Source organism: Vulpes vulpes, chromosome 7, assembly GCF_048418805.1.
Source record: "Vulpes vulpes isolate BD-2025 chromosome 7, VulVul3, whole genome shotgun sequence".
In the NCBI taxonomy this organism is placed as follows: Eukaryota; Metazoa; Chordata; class Mammalia; order Carnivora; family Canidae; genus Vulpes; species Vulpes vulpes.
Window position 1 is genome coordinate 48,261,499 of NC_132786.1, and position 19,456 is coordinate 48,280,954.

At 42.0% G+C, this 19,456-nt stretch overlaps 1 pseudogene; it reads right to left on the reverse strand.

The window, feature by feature from the left end:
- Positions 1 to 2,180: 2,180 nt before the first annotated feature.
- Positions 2,181 to 2,933, reverse strand: LOC112934780 (synaptobrevin homolog YKT6 pseudogene; annotated as a pseudogene).
- Positions 2,934 to 19,456: the final 16,523 nt, after the last annotated feature.

Consider the following 19,456-nt stretch of genomic DNA (forward strand, 5'->3'; position numbering starts at 1 on the left):
AGAGCCTGAGTCAGATTGGGATTTTTTTTTATTTTATTTTATTTCATCATGATAAATATACTCTTTAATCCCTATCCTCCATCTCCCCCAACCCCCTCCCACATCTACCCCCTGGTTACCATCAGTTAGTTCTCTATAGTTAAGAGTCTGTTTCTTGGCTTCTCTCTCTCTCTCTCTCTCTCTTTTTTCCTTTGCTCATTTGTTTTGTTTCTTATATTCCACATATGAAAGCATATGGTATTTGTCTTTCTCTGACTGACTTATTTTCCTTAGCATAATACCCTCTAGCTTTATCCATGTTGCAAATGGTAAGATTTCATTTTTTAAATATGGCTGTATAGTATTCATATACATATATGTATATATGTGTGTATATATATGTATGTGTATAGTATATGCGTATATATATATATTCCACATCGTCTTTATCCACTCATTAATCAATGGGCACTTGGGCTGCTTCCATAGTTTGGCTATTATAAATAATGCTGCAATAAACATCGGGGCACATGCATCCTTCTGAATACTCATTCAGAAGTTTTCGTATTCTTTGGGTAAATACTCAGTAGTGCCATTACTGGATCATAAAGTAGTTCTATTTTTAACTTAAGGAAATCTCCATACTGTCTTCCAGAGTGGCTGCACCAGCTTGCAGTCCCTTTTTCTCCACATCCTCACCAACACTTTTTGTGTCTTGTGCTGTTGATTTTAGCCATTCTGACCGGTGTGAGGTAGCTTTATCACACACATAGAAGGGAGTCATTGAAGGGTTTTGAGAACAGTCAAGATTTGCTCTGTGGAAAGCTCAGAATGATCTGAATGGATGGTTCAATTGAAGGGGAAAGAGTTGATCATAAGTCATTCTTCTTCTCAGGCAGCAAGTTTGGAAAATGGTATTCTGGAAGATTGATAGTGAAGGAGAAAATCAACGGGGTCACCAGGAAAAACAAAAACAAAAACAAAAACAAAAAAAAACAAAACAATGAGACTTGATTAAACCGGGACAGTGGAGGAGGACTGCAGAAAAGGCCATCATGTGTCGCCTCAGAGTCTGCTCTGCTGCATAATCTCAGATGTGATCATTCCAAAGAATTCAGGAGCTGCCTATCCTGATGCTAAAATAATGAGGAAAAAGTCCAGTAATATACTTGCAAATCCACACAACTTGAAACTCCATTTGAATTGAATCCAAGTTGTTCAAAACAAACTCCCAAAAATCAAATGACAGCTTTGCCACCCTACTTCATGCGGTTTGTAAGCAGGATAAGCAAACTTTCAGCCATCTGTTGTTTTCCAAGATTATGAGAGCCAACTCTAGAACTTACCCCTCTATGCAGTCACTTACTGCTTTATTAATTTTTTAGCCCACAGTAAAGACATTTTCTATGGCGTGTGTATATGAATTAGTGAATCTGGGGGTGGGGTGGGGAGGAAGCGTCTAGTGTGAGGTTTCAATTCTGCGGCCCAAGTAATGGCATCAAACGCAGCTGCTGTCTTCCACTCTTCCTACTGACTCTACAGTTGTCCTTTATTTGCACCACTTGACTGAGCTATTTCTAAATGCCTTTTATCCCAGACCCAGTGTAGTCTGACCACTTAGCTTCCACGTGTCTACATCCCTTCTGCCCTCTCCTTTTACAAGGGCATGCCCTCCCCAGCACCTTTCTCTGCACTTATGTGTCACTTGCTTCCTATGGAGAAAGAAAGGTGACACAGCCTGCAATCCTGGATGACACTTACCACTCCCACAATGGGGTAGGAGATGCAGGACAGTTTGCCCGGTAGAAGGATGTCATGGTTGTCCTTAGACCTGCTTGGCCACAAGAGTTGAAGTAAGGGTTCCTCTAGACTCTTCAGATCTGAAGAGATTGTTTTGTTTTGTTTGATGTGAGTTGCTCAGTTTATGGTTTCATTTGGCCCAAATTACACCTTTGGGAGTCCCAAACGATCTTTTCAAAAATTACCAAACTTAGACGTTTGTATGTTCCCCAGCCCCAAGTCCCTTTCACGACTGCTCCAGTCCCTCCCAGGAGGTCCAACGTGAAAAATGAGAGTGACCCCATGAGGATCTCTCCACGGTCGCTCTGCTTCCCCAGGAGAGGCAGTTCTGATATGAATGATCATGACATTTCAGTTCAGGCGCCTCTGCCACCTGCCTTTACATGATTGCACTACACCAGTTATGTTTGGGGCCATTTCCAGGCCTTAGACTGTGTTCCCAGCACTTTGGATTTGGATGCCAGGTCATCTAGCTTCTCCCCTAACTCCAACAGAGGCTCCATGGTGTTGTGCAGAATGATTTTGATCGCATCCAACTCAGTCTACACTTTAGGCCTGGTGTCAGCTTCTCTGAGGTTCTGGTATCTCCTGATGTGGCCGTCTAGGGAGACATAGTATGGTACAGGGGAACTGACTGGCCACTCTATCTTGTCAACCTGCTTGGAGAATTCATCCAGTACCTTCTCCAGCAAGGCAAAGGCCACCCAGAATGGATATTCACTGTCCATTATGACCATTCCTGCAAGACTGTCATATTGTACAAAGATGTGGCACAGATGTGCTTTGACAGAAGCTCTGTGGCCTTTCTCTGAGTGCTCCACAATCGGTTGACTTATGAAGGTCATGGACTCCTAAACACTGGACCTCTGGAAGAAGCTGAAGGAGGACATGTCATCCACTGTCTTAAGCAGCACTGCTTTGGACTTGCCTTTGTACAGGACCCAAAGCCTACCAGCTTCATAGAGCCACACCCTTGGGCCACCTGGCCAGGCCAGGTGACAGCTCACAGGAAAACCACCCTCCTGGAAAGCACTGCAGACTACTGACAAGTGGGACACCAGATTCCTCCTGATGAGGTCATTTTGGGAACAGATTAAGAAACTGGCACATGTAATAGAAGCATTTTGCCAATAGCAGGGGACAGAGGTTCTCATGTTGCTTTTGTCATTAACTAGCTCTGTGATTCAAGGAAGGCACTGAAACTTGAACCATCTGAGCCTAAGTTTTCTGGAAAATAAAAGCCACATTAGATTCACAGTAGTCACTTCAGAGGGATGGAAGGTATTATGATCACTTGGAAGTGTGTGTATTTAACACTCATGCCTGACACCAAGTTTATAAGAATATTAGAATTTAGGAGGTAGAAAGTCCAGAAACCAGGGGTACATGTTTTTAAAATGTTCTGGAGACAGACACCTGGGTGGCTCCGTGGTTGAATGTCTGCCTTCGGCTCAGGCTGTGATCCCAGGGTCCTGGGATCAAGTCCCGCATCAGGCTCCCCACAGGGAGCCTGCTTCTCCTTCTGCCTATGTCTCTGCCTCTCTCTATATCTTTTGTGAATATATAAATAAGATCTTTCAAAAAAAAAAAGGAAAACCACTTCTTTAAAATTGCCAGCCCATCTTTTTCCAAGCACTAGATAAGGTCTAGGAATACAAAGTCAAGTAATATATTGTCTCAACTCTGAGACTATATATTGTCTCAACTCTGAAGATGCATATATTTTAGTGGAAGCAGCAGCAAAACAAATCATTTCAGTGTAGGATAGCTGTCTTCAAGTGGTAGAATTTGGAAGCACCAAGAAGACATTTCTTAATTAGATTAAAAGGTAAAAGAGGGCTTCTTTAAAGAAGTGATGCTCATAATTTTGAGCCATATTGTACAAGTTAGTTAGACACGAAAGGGGAAAAGAGAAGAGAAGGAAGAAAGTTTTAAAGGAAAGAGAAAGGATGATTCACTGTTTCCAGACCAGAGAAATATGGAGAAAAGGAACAAATGAAACTAGGGATGGGAAGGGATGCTTCTGAAAGACACACAAAAGCCATGAGTCCTAGGCTAAGGAATCTGAACTTTATTCATCTGGGTCTGAAGAAATGTCAAAGGATTTTTATATATGTGAATGACATGATTGGGCAAGTATTTTATAAGTATTTTATAGCAATCATTCTGACAGCATTCTGAATAATAGTTTAAAAGACAGGCAAGGATATTAATTAGGTGGTTCATGCAATAATTCAGGCATACGGGTGAAATCCTAACCTAAAGCAATGATGCTAAGATGGGAGAGGTAAGTGGCTGAAGTGTTAGAGTAGAATTCTAAAGACTCCATGACTCACTAACTGCAGGAGGTGAGGGAGAGGGAAAAGGTGAACATGTCACATGGGCTTTTGGCTTTATCATTTGGTTAGGTAATGATACTATTCATTGATTGAGATAGGAAATTTTTAAATAACCAATTTTCTGGAAAATTGCTTGAAAATGTTAAGTTTGAGGCATATATACATATATGTGTGTATGTGTATACATATGTGTGCACATGTATGTTTGAGAGCACATACATGTATATGTGTGTGCATACTCATGTGTATATATACCTATATGGGTACATATGTGTGTGTGCATATATACAGTTATGAAATGCATATATACATGCACGTGTGTCAAAATAACATATATGTGTGTGTGTGTATATATATATATGTATATATATATATATATACACTGTTATGCAAATAACATATTCTGAGCAAAAAGTTGAGAGAATATATCCTAAGTATAATATGAGCTCAATTCGGTAGATTTAGGGATTGCATTTCCCTTTTCCTTCCTATGCATTTTCTATTTTCTAAGTTGTATATAATGACTATGTATTACTTTTAATAATAAAATAAAAACTAATAAGAGAAAGGTCAATGTGACCAAGAGTACTGTAGAGCAGTAAACTCAAGGGAAGGAAGTATCTATTGGTTTGGCTATATTGGAAGTTATATGGTGATTTTACTAGAAATCTCTTTCCATGGGCAGAGTTGTAAATGGGTTCAGAGGAAATAGAAATAGAAAGCACAGATGAGGGTGCTTGGGTGACTCAGTTGGTAAAGTGGTCAGCTCTTGATTGGCTCAGGTCAAGATCCAGGATCCTGGGATCTAGCCCCACATCAGGCTCCACACTCAGTGTGGAGTCTGCTTGAGGATTCTCTCTCCCTCTCCCCCTGGCCCTCCTTCCATTTGTATATGTGTGCTCTCTCTCTCTAAAAACAAATAAATCTTTAAAAAAAATAAAGAAAGCAAAAAGCATAGAGCATGCTTTCCAAAAGTTTGACTGTAAAAGGAAGCAGAAATAAGGATGGAAACATGAGGGAGATAATAGTTCAAAGGAATATCTAAAGATGCAATTATCTCAGGGTGTTCACAGCTGACAGGAAAGAGCCAATGCAGATTCAAAAGTACAAGACAAGGAAGGGATGACTATAGGAGCAATAACTCTGAAGAGACAGTAAGATGCTGAATTCAAATATCAGGTGACGTAATAGCCTTAGACTCAAAAAGACTTTAGCTAAAATAAGAAGACATAAGGAAAGGATGGGTAGAAATAGAAATAAAGGGACAAAAATTAAACACAAGAATTAGCCTCAAACTCCCTTCCAAATCCTATTTAGAAAGTAGTAAAGCTAATTAATGCATGGAAAGTATAAAAATCCAAAAGGAATGTAAACAGCAGTACAGTTTTAGAAATCAATAAGGAGATATGTGAATGCTAACTGACTTAGCAGAGCTGGTAAGGTAGATAAAGTTAGAAAGTAACGCAGTGTACAAGTCCCCACCTGTGGAAGACTCAAGAATTGGTGGGATCCTCTTGCAGAATGCTGGCAGCTTAGGACATTCCTCCAGGCAAGAGTCTAGACGAGCCTTCCCTAGGAAATCTGGCCCACTTTACAAGAAAAAACTCAAAATACTGACACTGGGAATTGTACAAGAAAATATCCAGCTAAATCACCAGACAGTGAAGCCCACTCTCAATAAATCCAACGAGAAGCACAGAGATGCTTAAAGAACACTGAAAAACAAACTCAAAATGTAAAATATACCAAGAAGAATGGAAAACTCATTGGAATGATTGGAAAATAAAGGGAAGAAATCTAGAAAAACAGAGAAAATAAGAAAGAAAAGAAAAAAAAATAAGAAAGAACTATTTAAGAGAGCCAATATCTATATAATAAGAGTTCCAGAAAGAGTAAATAAATAAAGCAAATGGAATGGAGAAAATCATCAAATGAATAAGACAAGAAAATTTGCCCAGAGCAGAAGGATATGAGTTTCCAGATTAGAAAGACCCAGCAAGTGCCAAGTTCAATGAATGAAAGAGAACCACACCAGTACGTTTCGTTGGTAAATTCAAAGAAGGAGGGGGAGATGAGGGAGGGAGAGGAAGGATTTTTTTTTCCCACAGAGCAAAGGAAAAACAGGTCACATAAGAAGGATTAGGGATTTGAGCGGTTTGGGACTTCTCCACAGCAATGTTGGAAACTGAAAGACACGGAAAGTGGCTTCAAAATTCTGAGGAAAATGATTTCCAGCCAAGAATTCAAAACCTGGCTAACCCATCAAGTAAATGTGAGAATAACAACATTTCAGACATGCAAAATCTCAAAAAGAGGGGGCTGCAGAGCCGGCATAGTAATCAACGAGGCCAGACTGGGAACAGGACAGGGGCGCCATGAAGAGACTTTTGGAAGGAGAGGAAATTAACACCAAGGGTGGAAGGGATGGAGAGGAAATTTATGGTACCTGGAGGAAACCAAGTAGCTTATTATCAATCCTCAAAACACACAGAGATGTGTGTTTTAATTGCCTCCCCATCATCGCTTTGGTGAGGGACATGTCCCCATCCTAGGGCTATGGGATGGCTGCACACCCCACACCCCACACTGGACCTGTGAGATCCACAGCAGTTTATTAATAACGAGTACACCCTGGGGGAGGAGGACCCCACCTCCAGGCAGGCCCACACAGAGGCTGAACTCAGGGATGGGGGGAGGCAGTCTTTGTAGTATCAAGAGAGCAAGGGGCCCCCTGCTTCTCCACAAGACGATGTGGTTGGCTTTTTTAATAATTCCGAGCCCTAGCAGGGCACCAAAATTCATTACTCAGGGATAAGCAGAAGCTGCACCTGGTCCCCTTGATAAGGAGGGTTGTTTGGTTAGGGGACCTCACCCACCAGAGCCCAGTGGAGAACAGGACCTTGTAGTGACACCATCTGGGGCCCTCGTGGTTTCACCAGATGTCAAGGCAGCGCCTAATATTGGGCTTTAATTGCAGGCCTTACCCCGCAGCATTCAGGAAGGAAAAGTCATTGTAAGATACCTGTGGCTTAGTCGTGATTAGTATTTACATTTTATAATACATAAATGAATACAACCTGGAGCAGAATGGGGACGGACAAGGTGGCGTAGGTGCTCAGGGGGTCCAGGTGTTGCTCTGGGAACTAGCTAATTCCTCAGGCCTCGTTGTGGGAACTCTACAGAATGTGCCTAAAATGGAAAGATCAGTAAGTAGCAACATATGCGTGATATTTAGAAATATGGATCTCAGTGCCCAAAGAGTCTGCTAAAAAAGGTTGCTTCTGGAGAGAAGAGGAAATTAAGGATACGAAGGTCTGGGACTGCTGGGGGTTTGGGAGTTTGGTTTTGGGTTGTTTGGTTGGGTTTTTTCTTTTTTTCTTTTTTTTTTTCTTTCATACCTATTTGTCTCTTTAAATTATGTGCATGAAGAGCTGTGAGAAACACATTTTTAAACCCAGTGTTTAAAAATTAATGAAGGTAAGCTTGTGGCATATGGGGGAGAAAGCTGAAGGATTTGATGCATCAAAGGTCAGTTCTGGAGGTGCTGGTTGGAGGTGCTCGGCAAGGGTTCAGTCCCACTCTGGGTGGCTCCCCCAGGCTCCCTAATCTGGGGGGTGGGAGAGACCGTATCCACCACAGGAAGCTCCACCCAAGTTCCAGGTCCGATGGGGTGACGAGCTCGGGGACCCCAAACAGGGCCTGCCAGGTGGGCAGCGCTCAGCCCCCCGGTTGCTCAGTGCTCTGGGGGGCCGAGTGGGAGTTGCTGCACAGAATGGAAGGCAGGTGCTTGGAGAGAGTGATGGGAATGATGGCCTGGAGAGCTCAGCTGGAAGTGGGACCTGGCAACTCAGACGTGAGCCGGTGGATGGAGCCTGGAGGTTTGCCTGTGGCCCGGGAGGATTACGGGGAGGAAGCGGTGGGGTGAGGCAGAGGGGAGGCCCCAGGGTGGGGACCCCGCGCTGGAGAGGGTGGATGGTGTGGGACATAATCCATGATGTGGAAATCAAGGTCTGGGGTTTCTTTAAGATTTTATTTATTTATTCACAAGGGACACAGAGAGGGAGGCAGAGACACAGGCAGAGGGAGAAGCAGGCTCCATGCAGGGAGCCCAATGTAGGCCTTGATCCCAGGACCCCGGGGTCACGACCTGGGTCAAGGGCAGATGCTCAACCGCTGAGCCAACCAGTGCCCAGTAAAGAAACTTTCTCTATTAAATCCTCACAACCTCCCACAGAAAGGAGGAAGCAAGATAACTGCCATCTGTTAAATACTTACCAGCTACCTGGATTGCATTAGGGCTGTTCCATATGAATTTCATTTATTTTTCGCAGCAGTCTTCATAATATCCCTGTTTTATGATTGTATAAAGGAGTAAACTGTAGCTCAGAGAAGTGGAATCACTGGCTCCAAAATCAATATCTCTTCCACAGCAGGGGGCTGACAATGAATTCAAAAACAGGCCAGTGGTACAGGAGCTAGCTGAGGGGGAACCAGGGAAAGACAGTTACTTCTCTGAGGCTCAGTCTCCTCCTCAGGCCTGGGCTGGGCAAGATACTCTTGGCCACACTTCCAGAACATGTACCCTGTACATCTAAATAATGATGCCTACGAGCATCATTTTTCTCATTTGTCGAGTGGAAGTCACAAAATCTTCCTTGCCCACCTCAAAGGGTTGTTAGGAAGATCAAGTAAGATGATGATTTATAAATCAAATGATTTATAAAATAAGACACACTGTATGATTGAGGGTTTAACATATTTGGAAATACGGGGGCGTGGGGGAGAGGATCCAAGTCATGAGGAGGAAAAATTGGGAAACTGAGATTCAAACAATTTCTAGTGAACATCTACTTTGCCACTTACAGGCCAGAGACCTTAGGCAGAGTCACAAACATCTCTGTGTTTCTGGAAAATGGAGACTGAAAATTGCAGTGCCTTGCAGAACTGTTGTGAGAAGTCTCTGGTACGATTCAAGTGCCAAAGATATATTTCTTTTTTAAAGATTATTTATTTGTTTGTTTGTTTGTTTGTTTGTTTGTTTATTAGAGACACACAGAGAGAGAGGCAGCGACACAAGCAAAGGGAGAACAAGAAGCAGGCTCCATGCAGGGAGCCCTACGTGGGACTCAATCCCGGGTCTCCAGGATCACGCCCTGGGCCAAAGGCAGCACTAAACCGCTGTGCCACCTGGGCTGCCTGGTGCCAAAGATATTAACTATTATCATCAATTATCACTACTATTCGCCAAGTATGTTATTTTGCATAAAAATATATAATCACACTAAGGAATATGAATATATATATATCCTATAATTCATAGCTATTCTTATATAAAAATGCCACTCCTGGAAAATATATAATATACATTCTTATCGAATATAATATATATGACTATATAAAAATATATACATAAAGATAAATAGAAAGATAGAAAGATAGGCTCCTAGAGGATTAGAAAAAGATTCAAAGGGGACGTATCAGGAGCCCGAAATGGGAATAAAGATTAGGCTTGGAGAAAAAGATATGAGAACTGGGGACACTTGATCTGCTGCTGACACCAGACTAATAAGTAGAAAGAACAGACCTGAATGTGTGATCTGTGGAGTTCCGTGGCGTCTGCTGTGCTGCCTGCAGGGTATCAGTCCTACAGAAGTATCAGTGCTCATCCATTCTGGAGCCTACCGTGTGCTAGTGATTGTGTTAGGTGCTGGAGAAGAGATCAGTAAGAGAGGTTCCTGCCCTTGGGCAGCCAATTATGAAAGAATCAGTAATTTAAACAAATGGCTCTGATATGACATACAAATTACAATTTTTAAAAGCAAGATCAAAAATAATTGTTACCATGCATCGAATGCTTTCCCTGAGCCAGGCACTGTGCAAGTGCTTTACAGATAGGATCTTATTAAATCTGCCCAGAAAAGCCAGGCTGCCAGCTCCAAGGTTGGCACTGTGGATACACTACCCTGCACTCACCGAAAGGACCCAGGAGGTGGTCCCAGTAATCAGTCCAGGAAGGCCAGGGGGGTGCACGAGGGGAGTGGTGGCAAGAATGAAGACGAGGATGTGGCTTCAGGTTATATTCAGGGAGTTAAAAGGAGTGGGTGAGGAGATCCTGGAAACAAAACTTCCAGAGAACTCTGGAGGGGCTTTGGCCAGTGACACGAGTCTAGAAGGCACAAGCATTTCAACGTTTTTAAAAGCTCAAACTGTTTTTAGAATCCCCAGTACCAGCTACTTCTAGTTTCCTAATTTCCATTGAGTCATCGTCTTAACTGAATGGAACTTACACATGATTAGGTGCAGAAAAGAAATTCAGCCACGTTTCCTTCTCGAGGTAGCCAATGAGAAGCTAGTACAATGCATTGGATATAGCTGCTGGAAGGTTCCTTTGGTCCTTTCCCTTCTTTTCTAAACAGAACACGGGTCTGATGGCTGGAGCTTCAACAGCCTTTTCTGTGGATCTGCGGTGACCCTAAGGATGAGCACTAATTGCTAAGGATGGGGGAGTTAAAAATAGAACAGGCTGGGACATTGAAGCCATCATGTCACCATCCCAGCAGCCCTGGGCTGCCGATATGTGTCTTTTCTGGAGAGAATGTGAACCTCTTTCTTATTGAAGTGATTGTCAACTCAGGTTTCTATTACCAGCAACTCCCTACCATTAACTGGTAGGCCTCCCCTCCCCGCAGAAAGTAACTCCCATTCTCTCTACCACTCCCGGTCTCTAGTCATTCATTTTAGGGAGCTAGCTGGATTAGGGGCCATCATCCATGACAGAACGTGGAACCAGAAACCCAGATTCAAAAATAAAGAGCTTTTCCTGCTCCCTCTTGGCACCCCACCGCCACCCCCACCCAGGTCTCACTAAGTCCAGGAGCCCTCTCTTATTTGAAAATTGGGCTTAAGTTCCGCTCTCCATCACTTTTCTCTCTTGTGTGACCATGTGGATGCCACCAGCTGACACTAGAAGGAGAGCGAGGGTGTGCAGAAGACGAAGCATTCTGTTTAGAGAAAGTTGCATTTAAGATGATGTAAGGACAGCGAGGTGAAGCATCTTAGTCTGTCCCGGCTGCTCTAATAAAGTAGCATAAACTGGGTGGATTAGAAACAGAAATTTATTTCTCACAGTTCCGGAGGCCAGGAAATCCACACACGAGATGTTGACAGATTCACTGTCTGGTGAGAGCCCGCTTCCTGGCCTGTAGATGGTGTCTCTTCACCGTGACCTCCCACAACAGAGAAGGGATCTCTCCAGGGCCTGTCCTCTAAAGGCACTCGTTCCATTCATGACGGTTTAGCCCCCCCAAGGCCCCACCTTCTCACATCATCACCCTGGGATTTAAGATCTCAACATCTGAATTTTAAACAGACATAAACATTTAATTCATTGCATGAAGATCTCCAGAACAGAGCTGGATAGGAATCCGAAGCTCGGGGAAAAAGCTCTTGGCTGGAGGTTAGGTGGGTGTTTGGATCCGTGAACATGGATGCGGTCACTGGAGAAAGTGTTGACAGGTGAAGAGCAGTAGGAAGTGAAAGAACCGTAGGGAGGACACCTGAGTGGCTCAGTGGTTGAGCATCTGCCTTCCACTCAGGACGTGATCCTGGGGTCCTGGGATCGAGTCCCCCATTGGGCTCCCTGCATGGAGCCTGCTTCTCCCTCTGCCTGTGTCTCTGCCTCTCTCTGTGTGTGTCTCTCATGAATAAATAAATAAATAAAATCTTTTTTAAAAGAATTTTTTAAAAAAGAAAGAACTGTAGGGGAACCAAACTATAACAATGTGGGCAGAGGAGCCCCAAAAGGTGACAGGGGAAGCCCAATTCAACAAATGAATGAGAACAAGGGAAGAAATGCGTTGTGAAGAGCCAGGGAGTCAAAAGAAGGCTCTCATGAAGCTTTCTGTGGTTTTCCTGCATAAACTCTTATTGAGATGCAAGCTGTCCTCCAGCTTGCATGTCTGGGGCTAATGTCTGAAATCGCACTAAGGTGGTTCTAATAGGCTCTCCTCACGTCAAGGGAAGGGCAGTGAGGCTCAATGGAAGTGTAGAGGGCAACAGGGTAGAGGCTCAATGGAAGACAGGGCAACAGGGTAGGGGAGACAGGGAGGTGAGCATGTAGCAGTGAGATAAGAGACATTCTCCACTTCCAGCTTCCCACTGGAATCCTGCAAGCCAACAGAAACTTCATCCTCTCCCTCATTATCCATTGCACTAATGTTCTGAGGTCAGTGGGCCTTGTCCGCCCCCTTCCAGAAGCCTGTTACGCCAACCAGGAAGCCCTTAAGGGTTCGTTGGCCAGAGTCGTTAGCACGAGAAAGGTGGGAAAAGCAGGTGAGTGTCTGAGGCCATAGATGGCCATTGAAAAAGTCAGATCTATCTGGTCCTTAAACTGCTAACAGAGTGAATATTTAACTTGCATGGATATTCGTAAAAGATTATCCATCACTGTGGTACAGTTTAAGGGACCAGTCCCACCACTTGGTTTAAGAACTCTGTTTCAGGGGCACCTGGGTGGTTCAGTTGGTTAAGCAACAGACCCTTGATTTTGGTTCGGGTCATGATCTCAGGGTCCTGGAATCGAGCCCCGTGTCAAGCTCCCTGCTAGACAGAGAGCCTACTTCTCCCCCTCCCTCTGTTGCTCCCCCTGCTTGCTCTTTCTTTCTCTGTTTGTCAAATAAATAAAGTCTTAAAAAAATAAAAATAAAAAAACGGTTTCAATAAATAATTTGGGTTCTTTGAAAACACATACTTTAAATTGCCTAAGAATATTTCCATGTCCTTTACTAAAACCACTTTAATTGTTTCAAAGGGAGCACACCAATGTGTAAAACAAGTGATTTTGCCTGTTTTTCTTATATAATATGCATTGTAAATGCTAAATCTGTCAGGTGCTTGCTATTTAATGCAGTACCAAGCTATTCTGTTGACGATTCTTTTGGTTGCCAAAATCCTTTCTTTTGAATCAGATGAAATATTTGTTTATTGCTCTGGGGTTTTATTTGTTTTGTCTATTTTTTTTCATTTTCTATTTTTAAGGGAACTAAAGCTATTTCGGGGAGAAGCTCAACAGTGAATGACTTTAAGATAAGAAATCAGATAAACCATCCATCTGATAACTGCCACATTGGGCTTTGTTAATCTATAGCACTAGGTGCAAGGAGGTCTCTGTAAATTCTGCTACCTTCAAGATGCATGGAATGTTTATTGAAGGCCTTGCAATCGTGTTCTAACAACCATGTCTAGTTTTAAAGATTCATTTTCAAACACTAAGATCCTTGATCATCATAATTGCATTCCATATCTCTAAAGAACGCCAGATTCATAATAGAACAGAGGAAGTGTGTCTAGAGGCGCGCTCTGAGAAAACAATGGAAGAAAGCCCAGAAACAATGTCCTTTTCATGTTGCTTTCTAAGCCTAACTGCTCTGCGATCGGGAGCACAGCACACTTGCAAGAGGAACTGAAAAATGGACCCGGTACCTCGAAACTGAAAAGTCCATGAAGGAAGGTTGGCTTGTCAAATGGGATTTTCCTTTCCCATCTAGAGAACATTGATAATTTTTCCTTGTCCAGATGACACAAAGGCCCTCTGCTTTTTCTTCATCCGTATATTTTGCATTTAGAAGAAAATTACTTCACCCTTTAGAATTGCTCCCTTTATGTTGTAAATCACAGTGACTGAAGAGGAGTCCTGATCCCCTTTGCATGCCTGAGACTAGATTTTATCAGGAAATGTTTCATCACATTCTTTTCCTGTCATTAGAGTCAATTATCATGTATATTTATGCATTCCTTTGTATGAAAGTGCGGTTTGGGTCTGAAAAGAGCCTGTACAGAAGGGCATTTCTAATTAGACAGCCTATGTGTCTCCTGACTCATAAATGGCTAAATAAAATTATATAGACCTATACTGGACAAGCCCGTAAAAGCAAGTCTCTGCTGCTTAGCGATGCTTAGCTCATAGACCTGATGAGCCGGCAGCTGCATTCCTTTCCACCTCACACATCACCAGCCAAACCTCCAGCCAAGCTCAGATCCCGCAGATTATTATTGGTAATGATGTTTAAAGCAAAAATGGTTGGAGCAGAGCACCCTCGGCTTCTAATTTGGCAGGTAGAGCAATCTTGTTGTGACTTGTAAACTTTGCAGTTAATGTGCAGGATCTTTAACATGGGAATGATGTGGAGGGCTGAAGGCCGAGGTGCACATTTAATGCCTTGAATCCGGTCTGTGATCAGAAACGAGCATTCCTAAATGTCCAGCCCAAAGACCAAAATTGTTCCTCCTTTGAATCTGGGGGGTAAAGACATCTGGCAGATTTCAAAGCCTGTTGCCCTATCTCTGGAAGGTCGTTTTATTCTTTTAGGTTAAATAAATAAATAAATAATCTTCCCTTAAGAAGTATCCAGAACTGAAAGAGAGAGAGAGAGAGAGAGAGAGAGAGTGCCCAGTTACTAATATTGAAAGTAAAAAGGCCCAACCTTTGCCCTGGCAGCTGGGATGTGGGCACACACTGGTCATCCACACAGTGGGGTCTCCACCAATCAAACAGACCCTCTCCCTTTCAAGCAGCAGCTGACCACATGCAAGAGCAGGACCCGTGCAGAAGGGGGTGAGGTGTGAGGGGCAGACAGTTTCTGCAGCCCTGCCTTGTTTCAAAGACAGCAGCTCTGCACGGTGTCCCACCATGTAGACCTCCGCAGCGCAGACACGGTGTGTGTGCCTAGCAGCAGCAGTTGTGAAGTGTGCAATGTTGGGAGGAAAAACTTGACCAATTTAGGTCTGAGTGGTGGGGACGTGGGGGGCTGGGGGGTGCCTGTGAATTAACTGATGATAGGTTAGCAGGAGAAAAATGTATTCCCCATGCATGTGGGGGAGTGCCCTGTGGAGAGTAGCCCAGGAACAGCTAGGCGTAAACGTGTTTATACAGGCTGGATGAAGGGGGAGGGGGCCTCAGGGCATCAGTGATAAATTCCATAGATATTTTGGACTATCTAGAATAAAAAGTAGGGGTACCTGGGTGGCTCAGTGGTTGAGCATCTGCCTTTGGCTCAGGGCATGATCCTGGAGTCGCAGGATCCAGTCCCGCATTGGGCTCCCTGCATGGAGCTTGCTTCTCCCTCTGCCTGTGTCTCTGCTTCTTTCTCTGTGTGTCTCTCATGAATAAATAAATAAAATCTTTAGATAAATAAATAAATAAATAGTACAGTTTCTCTATTGAGAAATGCCACATTTTCTGTAATTTTGTCAGTAAAAAGCAGCCTGTTTTCTCTATCACGGATTAGTTAAAAAAATTCCTTCTCAGTATTATGATCATGCAGCTTGGTGGTGCTTCTGCTACTGTTTCTTTGCATTTCACAAACTATACTCCGGGACACTGCATGGAAATGTATTTAATTTCCTGCCTGAGTGTCAGCCCACTGCTCCAGAGCCCCTTAGAAAATGTTCTTTCATCTATATTCTTACGGTCCAGGACCAAGAGAGTTGAACCACAGGAATCTGATTTCAATATTGATGACTCACCTCAATCCAGGAGCTCATTAATGGTTAGCTGGTCTTTCTATTTAATCTTGAGAGTGGCTTGTTGGTAATAGTAATAAAGCATTTTTTAATTTTTAGATCTTCATTTGTAGTAGGTCTGATGGCTTATTGTCAGTTTTAGGTCAAATATCTGTAGATAGTTTTATAGACTTTGTGGCGTTGACTATACTGCTATTCAGTGTCCAGGAGACTCTTCATAGTTGTGCCGAGTTATTATTAATATTGTTATTGCAATTTTTCTGGTGGACACTCTCAGCATTTGTTATCAGGCAGCAGAACTGAGACAGGTGTATTAGCAACAAAAATCTGAAAAGTGGTGAAGATTTTATCTGCTATTCACATCTCAGTATTGTGTTAACTTTGCAAAATGGTACAGTTCCTCTCACATGGATTTCTAAATGTGTTTCCATTGTGTCTAAATATGGCCCATCCTGCCATGTGAATGACTGTCAAGAATGTTAGAGAATGCTGCTCCGTGTGAGAAGAGCTTCTCCTAGGAGTGGTAAAAGTAGAGCCTGCAATCGGCTACCAGGTTTCTAATTGCATCCTTGCATAATGTAAACTGAATAGACTAAAAAAGCCTTTAGTGTGTCTTTAAAATTTCTAAACCATCTCTGAAGTTCAGACCTGCAGGATCTGTGCTCGGTCCTGCAGCGAATCTGTCCTGTGTCGTTGTGCAATGTACCCAGGGGCATCCCTTCGGGCCTTCAGAGTAGCCTGCCTTCCTGCATACAGGGAGGATAGAAATCCATTTGATTAAATCTGATCTGTCGTGCCATCAGCTTGTTGACCAAACCAGCAAACTGCCTGGAATTCCAGCAGAAACTGGAAATGTTCATCTCACATGAATTAGCCTGAGCAAAGAGACTCCTTGGTAAAATGCCTGGAATTGTTGGTTGGTACCATGATGTTTGCCCTTTTTTGTTGAAAGCAGATGTTCACCACAGCACCCTCACAGTGAGCTGCCAAGCCAGTTTGCCTGACACTACTTTAGAGCATAATCTTTGTGGTTTCCCTTCCTTGGCATATTAGTCTTGATTCTATAACAAATAACTTTCCCAATCCACTCATTATTATTCCCTTCTCTCTTCCTGGGAAATATGTTTTTCTTTCTTTCTTTTTTTTTTTTTATTCCACATGGGATGTGTTCTTTCCCCACATGCCTTTCCTTAGTTGCATAAACTGTGTAATTGATTGTGATAATTACTGTGAGCCTCATTTATACTCCGAAAGCAATTCATATTTTCCTAGCCTTTCTACTATGATTTTAAAGTTACTTCCCATAGGAAAATGGAACATTCTTTAATGTTTTCTTTGATGTATAGTTCAATATGCTGTATACATGAATAGCTAAACCTGCCTAACTATGTACTTGAGAAGTTCACACTGACTATTTTCTAAGCAAAATATTTTAGGCAATTCTAGATTTATTTTAACGTTGTAGAAGTTCCTGACTCTTTCTAACCAACCAAGAAGAATTCATAAAATAATACACAGAGTTGGATTTTAGAAATTATCTAATGATTTTCAAATTACAGTCCTGAAAGTACAAGGAATTCTGCAGAGGTTTCACTGGGGAATAGAGTTTAGACTCTCTGTAGCTCCTCAACACACACACTGTGCACACACGCGCACACATACCACACACATCACACACATTCCCACATCAAGTGAGCAAGTCTACTGGTATTGGATCTGTACCTATATAAATGATTTTCTAGCTGTAAATTCAGCATAAAAGTTCCAATTATTAGGGTACAATCTCCTCATTACTTTGAAAATATAAAAAAGTGCCACATGGCTAAATTGGTTTCCCCGAAGCATTGGTTTTCTGTCTCCTGGTCAAGTACCTTCTCTCACCTTACTTTCTTCTTACATTCTTCTTATTTACAAAATACATGATAATTAAGGGTTTTTTTTTTTAATTCACAATTATTTTAATTTTTTAATATTTTGTAATATACTTAGATATTTAAGTATTTCATTTGTAACTGTAATTTTAAATAGAGGCAGTTTTAGCTATATGATATACCCAGAAAGCTCTGTTACTTCCCTTCAACACCTAAAACTATCAATACGAACCATACTAAGAAGGTATGTTTATGTATCCTAGTGTTGGCCTCACCAAAATTAAAAGTGCACTTCTCTCATTTAATGTAGGGTCAGAAAACTAAAATACAAGACAAAGATGATATGCAAAAATAGCAAGGTTTCATTCTACTTTTCAGAACAATTTACTATGCTGCTTTGGCCATTATGCAGAGTTTATCCATATGCTCCTAGAAATCACTTAATAAAGTATATTTGACAGTCCCAAAAAAGGGCAAGTACTTCAAAAGTATTTATGGTATGTATTTAAGAAGGTTTTTTGGAGCTGGTTAGGATAGCACCAAAAAAGGATTAGAAATCCCACTCTTCTATCTAAAAGGATAGGTTTACCTAACATAAATAATTTCACAACTGTGTTCGCCTTGCCAAGTTAATGTAAAATATTTGCAGCAAGACGAAAAAATAGCCTTGAAGTTTCCCAAGGATGTTAATGTGATTAGGACCTTGGGGCTGTCACCTCAGCCAGGTCTCTATTGTGACTTCACACAAATGATTTTATTCTGCTTGCTTTATTTAGAGAGCAATATTAACTAATCTGGTAAGATTTATATGAACAAAAACTCTTAGGAGAGCAGAAATCTTCATAAAATGAGATGCAAAGGAATCCTATCCAACTGTGAAATTTGAATCATGACCACTAGGACACCTACATTCATGGGTGATGATGATCAAATAAAAAAAGACACCAGGGACGCCTTGGAGGCTCACGGGTTGAGCATCTCCGTTTGGCCTAGGCAGGGCATGATCCCGGGGTGATGGGATTGAGTCCCGCTTCGGGGTCCCTGCATGAAGCCTGCTTCTCCCTCTGCCTATGTCTCTGCTTCTCTGTGTGTGTGTCTCTCATGAATAAATAAATAAAATCTTTTTTTTTAAAAAAAAGACACTGTATTTAATAAAAAAGTGAGAAACATACATCCTCTGTATTTTGAGAGTGGATTTTCCAGACTAGGAAGTATCTATATGTACACACCCACACACATATGTACACATAAATATCTATGCATATATATATGTATACACACACGCAGAGCTTTGGAACCAGACAGACGTGAGTTTCAAACTTAGTTCTACCGCTTACAATCTCCAAGACCTGAACCAAGTTGTTGAACTTCTTTCAGCCCCATTTTTAAAAAATAAAATATATAAAAATCACTTGATTGTCTTAAGGGTTAAATACAACTGGATGAGAAACTTAGTTACTACATCTGGCACATAGTGAACATGTTGTTTTCCTAAACACACCAAAAAAAAAAAAAAAGTAACCTTACGTTGATAAGTTTCAGGTCTTGCAAAAGAGCTTCTGTAATTGCAGCAAGTTCTCCCCTCTAGAGCAAGCTTAGCTCTCAGAGACATGGTGATATTTTGATATAAATCTTGACTTTAACTGTTTTTCTGGTATATGTTTTGACTCAGCAGGGACTCTTAAAAATGGACTGAATGAAAATCAGGCAAACAGTTTACCTGTAGGCAGATCTCCAAGAAGACTATGTTTGAACAAACTGCAAATCTTTGTGTGTGTGTGTGTGTGTGTGTTGTGTGTGAAATCGTGAGTAAATGAATCTGATGCCATGAATAGTTCCCTATGAATCAAAGTTAAACAGAAACACCACAGTTTATGACATGTTTAAAGATATTGTTACTTTTATATCTTAAAATATAGCAGTCTTTCACCTAAAACCTCTACCCCC